The following is a 7,891-nucleotide window of genomic DNA, read 5'->3' as shown; positions in this document are numbered from 1 at the left end:
AGGGGGCATCCAGCCGTTGGGCATTCCTATGCGCTTTATGGCCTCTGAACTTTGCTATCGTGCAGTCATTGGCATTCAACTTCACTGGTTTTTTTATCAAAAAATAAAAAAAGAAAAATTTCACTGGTTCTTGTCTCCCACAACATTGGAACACCATTGTGACGCAGTATTTGAACTTCAACGTATATTTGTTACAGCGAACTAGTGAATCGATAGTCAGTGGTCACACTAAAATCTGAACAAGACATTTCAGAGAGAGAGAGAGAGATGGGGTTGGGCTTGTTAGCTCTGAGAGCTTCGAGAACCTCAGCACTGAATCGCCTACTTAGGGCTTTCGCATTCCAAAATCCTGGCAATGCCATCAGAGCTATTGTTTCCACGCCAGAGCTTCAAAACCCAGAAGCAGCGGCAGCTGTTGCAAGCCTGAACCAGCATCAGAGCTTCCTCCTCGCAAACCAGTCGCTGGAGCTAGGGTTCATTTCACCAACCCTGAAGGTCCCTAAAGGAATGACTGTCTTACAGGCCTGCGAGATTGCAGGAGTCCATATTCCCCGTTACTGTTACCATAGTCGACTTTCGGTCCCCGGTAATTGTCGTATGTGCTTGGTCGAGGTCGAGAAATCTCCCAAGCCTGTTGCTTCCTGTGCCATGCCCGCCCTTCCAGGTAAAGGGTTGTATCCGATTCAGACCCTGATTTTCGTATGTTGTTGTTAGTTTCTGATTTCTATGAGGATTCGGTGATTAGGGATGAAAATTAAGACTGATACACCAATTGCGAAGAAGGCTCGTGAAGGGGTTGTGGAGTTTTTGTTGATGAATCATCCGTTGGATTGTCCGATTTGCGATCAGGGTGGAGAATGCGATCTGCAGGATCAGTCTATGGCTTTTGGGTCCGATCGGGGTCGGTTTACTGAAATGAAGAGATCTGTGGTTGATAAGAATCTCGGTCCCTTGGTGAAGACTGTGATGACTCGATGTATCCAGTGCACAAGGTTCGTATGCCACATACTCTCTCATTCTCTTTTGTTATTGTTTGCTTGATTAGTTCTAAATTTTATAATTTTATCCTATTATCAAAGATTTAAAACAGAAATAAAAGAAAGATTGAATTTTGACTGTTGAGCACCAGTTTGAGTACTTGCCGATCAACACGTCCTAAGAGGAATGAATGCTTGAATCTTAGAAGCCACAACACCAACAAATTTTGAATAGCAGATTTCTCTATTGTAGAACAATTACTTCTTAATAAGAGCCATTCTATTGATTAAATGAAGGTAATGAAGAACTTAGGAAGCCTTGTTCCTCTTTAGCTGTTGGTTTAAATCAATAATTTTTATGTCCATAAGAATCAAATTGACTTGGTGTCATTTTATAATGAAAATTATTATTGTTTGTCATTCTTGATAATCTGATATTATCAATTATACCAGGATCATTCCATCCTTGAAAGTGCTTCACTCACCAATGACCAGTGGTTCAGGAGGAAAATATGTTTAGAATCCAAATGCTGGATTCATTCATATTAATGATTGAACTGAATCAAACCCCATGATTCCCACAGTTAACTCTTTTGGTAAGACATAGAGATTGATGATGGCCATTTTTTCATGTCTTCTAATTGGTCAAATTATGTGCACTACATATTTGGAACATTCACTGAGCTGTAAGTGCCTTTCTCATTTAAAAGACCACTCTATAATTTTATGGGCATATTCCCATCCAACATCAAAATATTTACATCTCGATCAAATTGGGTCCAGATAACACAAGAGGATCACATAAAACACCCATGATCCTTATTTTTTTTAATTCTTTCTTTCAGTGGAATGGATTGATCTTCCCTTTATGAATTAAACATCTGTGTATTTCATCATGGTTCTCTCACATCCAAGTGAAAGTAATGCAGATCAAATCGATAGATCCGCATGTGGTGGATAGGAGAAAGTGAATCAGCCAGCAAGAATTATGAGAGAGGGATGTCGCAGGAGAGAGGAGAAAAAACACCACGTCTTAGGGGAGAGAGGGGGGGAAGAGGAGAGAGATAACAATCTCGTCCAAACAAATTAATTACCATTCATTACTCAAATCGTGGGTAAGGTCTAGCCTCTTACATGTATTTATAAAACAGTAAAATGACAAAATATAAGTCTAACTAACCTAAGCTCCATGAATCAGATAAACCTTATAACCCAAATCTGAATCGATACTTCAACCATATAGGCTCAGTTGTGAAAATTTATGTTTTAGTGAGAATAAATTTTGCCTAAAATATTTTTTAATGATGAGAATTTTATGAGGAAAGGCTAATAAAATATATATTATATATATATATATATATATGCCCTGGCTGTGGAGGAACTTTTACTGTAAATTAATGTTTGGTCCTACAGATGTGTCAGATTTGCCACTGAGGTTGCTGGAGTTCAGGATCTTGGCATGTTAGGCCGTGGCAGTGGAGAAGAAATTGGGACTTACGTTGAAAAACTTATGACAAGTGAGCTGTCTGGAAACGTGATAGATATTTGCCCTGTGGGTGCTCTGACATCAAAGCCTTATGCTTTTAAAGCACGAAACTGGGAGTTGAAGGGCACTGAGACGATTGATGTTACAGATGCAGTTGGGTCCAACATTAGGATTGATAGCAGAGGTCCTGAGGTCATGAGAATCCTCCCACGGTTGAATGAGGTAAATGTTATTGCAATTCTGATGTTCTCTTTTGTCCTTGTGGTGTTCCTGAATACTTTGTAGTATAGCATCTGCTACCTACTGTTGACTTAAAACAACAGTATTTTCTGTCATTTTTTTTTGGGGTAATAAATTGCACAATATATTTGGTAATGGGTCCTGGAAGATTCTTCTATAATTACCTGCTCTTGCCAATAAGGGGAAAATGATAGGAAGCACAATCTAAACTATTGACTCTAATCAGAACTGGAAACAAGTATGAGATGGGAAGAGTTGAGTTGTTGCAGGCAACAGCTCAATAGCATGGTTTATTGGCAACAATCGTGACTAGGATTTTTTGGGAATCAACCTTAAAAGGAACAAAAGAGCAGCAACACAGTGGATTGGAACCTGCCAATCTGCGCTTGTTAACCCCTTAATTACATTTAGATTTGCTAAATTGTAGAACGTAAGAATTTTTAATTAACTGAACCCAACTAACTAACTAGAAAGCAGTTATAAGACCTGTTTTCTAGTTTTAAACTTTGGACTCTTTCCCTAATTGCATCAAACAAGGTGTGCTTTCGAAATCAATTCATAAAGCCATCCAAACAACCAGGTTGAACCCCAATTAAAATAATCCAAAATCTTATCCGAAGGATATTCATACTAGATACAGAACAAACTCATGCTGGTGTACTTGATTTTCAAGGCTTTCCAGAGGAAGGGAGGTAAGCTATAGGTGGCAACCAAAGTGTGGGTGATGAGTGGAGTCTCTCTACAGTTTGCTGTCTATGTGGTTTTTTTATGTAACTGTGACCTTGAGCTTGATTCCTGTAATATCAATATATTGTTATTTGTAGTTGGTCTTAGTTTTTTCATTTACTAGTTGTGGCATGGTTACAAATTAGAATTGAGCTCCTCTCCAGGGAGCCCAGCACGCCCAGGGAGCATCCAGCCGTTGGGCTGTGCCGCACACATCTCGACGCACGCCAAGGGATGAGTGCGGCACAGCCCAACGGCTGGATGCCCCCTGGGCACTCCCTGGGCGCTAAGCTCCCTGGAGAGGAGCCGGATCCTACAAATTATGGTTTCCTCTTGTGGAATGTATTTGTGTATTATTCAGTGGATTAGTTTTCTCAATCTTTTCTCTGTATAAAATTATTTCACTTGTGCTGCTATAGTATTCCTTGCTGTTGAATTTTGGAGGATCACCTAGCAGGTTCTTTCCAGACTGAGATGGTGTTTTAGCATTTTTATTTGAACATTTTGACCAATAATTTTTCTCTCAGGACATTAATGAGGAATGGATATCGGATAAAACACGTTTCTGTTATGATGGCTTGAAAAGGCAGAGGTTAAATGACCCTATGATTCGTGGCCCAGATGGACGCTTTAAGGCAGTAACGTGGCGTGATGCCCTTGCTGTGGTTGCTGAGGTTCTCTACCAAGTTAAACCTGAGGAAATTGTTGGAGTTGCCGGTAAGCTGTCAGATGCAGAGTCCATGATGGCACTGAAGGATCTCTTGAACAAAATGGGATCAAACAACATTTTATGTGAGGGAAATGGTATGCATCCACAAGCTGATATGCGATCAGGATTCTTTCTAAACACTGGCATCACTGGCCTTGAGAAGGCTGATGTTTTCCTTTTGGTTGGCACTCAGGTATTGTTTGGAATTCTTAATTTGCTCATCCAGTAGAGGTTTTTATACATACATACATACATAAGATTATCTTGAAATATTGTTTATTCTATTTAGATGTATCCACAATGTCATGTTTTTCAAATTACTTGTATGTGGCACTACTGGATATAATTACATTTAATTCAGTCAAGCACCCAGTTTCTTACACTTCATGAATGTTGTCTGCAGTGAATAGCCTAGATTTACCAGCATATGGCACAACTTGATCTAATTGAGCTGCACTCTTAATCCATAAGATTTTCCTTGTCATCTTCACATAATGGACAGAAGAACTCAAGTTAACTCTACTCAACTAAACCTTGTCCCAAGTAACTGAGGTTGGCTAGTTTAATCTTGTTCTGCATTCCACTCTATTTAAAGCCATAACAGCTCTTAACACAGTAGCACTCACTACTTCAACAAACTATTTAGATGCAGTAGCATCTGTAGCTACTGTTCTTGTTTCGTCTCAGCCTTGTTGAAATCAGCAAAATTTTGACGAGTTTTTGAACTATGGTTTAGCTCCACTTGCTCCATACATGCTTTTCATTTCTGCAACTATGGGAAAAGTGTACAACTGGTAGATGCTGTTGAACTTCAATGTAGGGGAGGGAAAAAAGTGACAGGATTCTAAGGTTCAAGTCACTTGCATTGAGCTACCATCTGCAGCTTCTTAGGCCTATCCTTAAGCCTTGCTACTTTACTATTGATCTCCACAACTTATTTAATTCACCAAATTTAAGAGTATGAAATGTCATCACCCCCCTCCCTTTCTGTTGTACTTTTAGTAACTCCTAAATTGGCAATCTGGGTATTATGCCATAGATTCCCACCATCTTAGCATGAAAAACTAGTTGATGGAGAGCTATTCTGCTTTTCTTATACCAGTTTTGCTTCATTCTACTCCACTGTCTGTCATGGATTTCTCTAAGCTTTGTAATTGACATTTAGCCTTGGTAGCATAGTTGTTAAGTTAAGGCGTCGCCTAGGTGATCGCCTTGACAACTAGTGTTGCCTTAGTCTAGGTGGGCGTTTTGGTCTCCTTGGTCGCCTTGTGTCCAGCCCCCCTCCAATGGTAGGCTTCAGAAGATCATTTCTTGAAACCTAGTCTCCATGTCCTCAAGTGATCTTTTGATGCTTGAACAGTGCATGAGGTCTACTCTCTCTCTCTCTCTCTCTCTCTCTCACACACACACACACACACACACACATACACTCATACACATTCTGAAGGGTTATGCTGGAAACTCGACATTTGGGCCATCTGGAGTAGCTTCAAAATAGGTATACACTTCAGGCAAAATTATGCTGATAATCTTAAGCCTTTTTTTTTTTTGGTCAAAGCTTAAGCCATTTGGTATGATATGCATTTGGTTTGTAAGGAGTGAAACTGAGCTTTTCAATAAAGAAAGAAATTATTATAGTCTGCTTATGATGTGCATATATAGAAGGGTGCAGTTTTCTTCAACTGTCCGTTCAGATTTGTGCAGAATGGACCCATATTGCGGAAGTTCTGTTTTGGCTCACAATTTGTTGATGTGTTGTTGCCAATTTAATTTCCTGGTGTAGAGTTCTGAAGCTTAAAAAGTTGGTTAAAATATCAACTTTGGACATCCTCACTTAACTACTAAAATGCAAGGAAAAATGTCCTAACATGGTGGGCCATGTAGTGTAGATAGGTCCTACTGTGACAGATGGCAATTCCAAGGAGTGGCTTTCCCATCCAGTGGTTGCTTTGACTAAAGGAACCCTTAATGCAGCTCAAAAGAAAGCTTTCAGGACAGGACTGTATAATGGAATTTTATTGATGTGGGTATTTTCTGTTTCTTTGAAGGTTTAATCAAAATCTGTTTTAGGTGCCAACAAGAAATAAAAAGCTACTGATGATTGCTCCATAACCGTTCATGTTCTCTGAATAGTGTTCAGAGAAACTGTCATTTTGTCAAATGTATTCATTGTTTTTGGTGCATTGTTGTTGTAACCTGGTCTCTTTTCCCTATGATGGTTCATTGTCCTGTATCAGAGGCGCCTGGTATGTGGCCCAACAGGATGCTCATGCATTTGTTGATAGTTTCACTCATGGTCCTAGTTACTATATAACATGGATTTGTTCCTTTAACCTTGTGTTTTATTGACAAAATTCCAGCCAAGGGTTGAAGCTGCTATGGTGAGTGGCTGAATCCGAAAGACAGTCCATGCAACTCAAGCCAAGGTGGGCTATATTGGTCCTCCAACCGAGATCAACTACCATCACCAGCATCTTGGTATAGGCCCTCAAACACTTCTTGAAATTGCGGAGGGTCGCCACCCATTTTGCTCAGCACTTTTGAACTCCAAAAATCCTGCCATCATAATTGGCGCTGGGCTCTTTGAACGCGAGGACAAAGATGCAATATTTTCTGCTGTATAAACCATTGCTAAGCTTGGAAAGGTGGTAAGACCTGATTGGAACGGCCTCAATGTTCTGCTTCTCAATGCTGCCCAAGCTGCTGCTCTTGATCTTGGCCTTGTTCCAGAATCTAGCTACAGCATCGAGTCTGCAAAGTTTTTGTATTTGATGGGGGCTGATGATGTGGACTTGGACAAGGTCCCAGGTGATGCTTTTGTAGTCTATCAAGGGCACCATGGTGATCGTAGTGTATATCGAGCCAACGTTATCTTCCCAGTAACAGCGTTCAGTGAGAAAGAAGGGACATATCAAAATACCGAAGGATGTAGTCAAGAGACATTGCCTGCAGTTCCAACAGTTGGAGATGCCAGGGATGATTGGAAAATAATTAGGGCACTTTCAGAAGTGGCTGGAATACAGCTACCTTATGATACTCTTGGGGCTGTCAGGAACCGAATCAGGACTGTGGCACCAAACCTCTTGCACCTGGACGAAAGGGTGCCACCCACAATTTTCAGTGCAGTAAAGCCCCAGTTCAGCCTGAAGGCGAGTATGGCACCATTTGGAACAGCTGTAGAGAATTTCTACATGACAGATGCAATAACTCGGGCATCAAAGATAATGGCACAGTGCACAGCACAACTGTTGAAGATGTGAGAGTGTTTGAGAGACGTTACCTTAATAAAGGTATACATTTTATTCATTTTTTTGCCTTAGGATCTTTCTATTCCAGCAGGGATTCATTCAGAACCAAACTATATTTGCTGGTGCCATAATGGGCTTGTACTCATAAATGACAGTTTCACTTATTGGCATGCATTGTAATTTTTGTAATTAAGTGTCAGGCAACTTGTTAAGCTTTGAGTCATTTTTCTCACTGGTGGTGTTTCGTTGATAACAGAAATATGAAAACCTCCCACTGAAGGAAGAGCACCTTCTAAGTCTACAGCTGGGTGTTATGTTACTTGAGCTGGTTGATATTGGTCTTATAGGGTGTTGTCTCTGCTTGTGGTTTAACATTTAATGGAGGGACAGCCAGGGAGGTGCATCATTGAGTATGGGTTGCTGATTTCATCTCTCTCTCAAAGAGTTGTGGAAGCTGGAATTGAAGGAAAGATTTGAAGGTTCTTCGTTATACTAAAGGATACCA

General features: G+C 40.3%; 1 pseudogene; it reads left to right on the top strand.

The window, feature by feature from the left end:
• The first annotated feature begins 242 nt into the window (after nucleotides 1-242).
• On the top strand, nucleotides 243-7,603 carry LOC122645899 (annotated as a pseudogene).
• The last annotated feature ends 288 nt before the right edge of the window (nucleotides 7,604-7,891 follow it).

This window comes from Telopea speciosissima, chromosome 11, assembly GCF_018873765.1.
Source record: "Telopea speciosissima isolate NSW1024214 ecotype Mountain lineage chromosome 11, Tspe_v1, whole genome shotgun sequence".
NCBI lineage: Eukaryota > Viridiplantae > Streptophyta > Magnoliopsida > Proteales > Proteaceae > Telopea > Telopea speciosissima.
The sequence above is the reverse complement of the archived record's forward strand: the minus strand, read 5'-3'. Positions and strand labels throughout refer to the sequence as shown.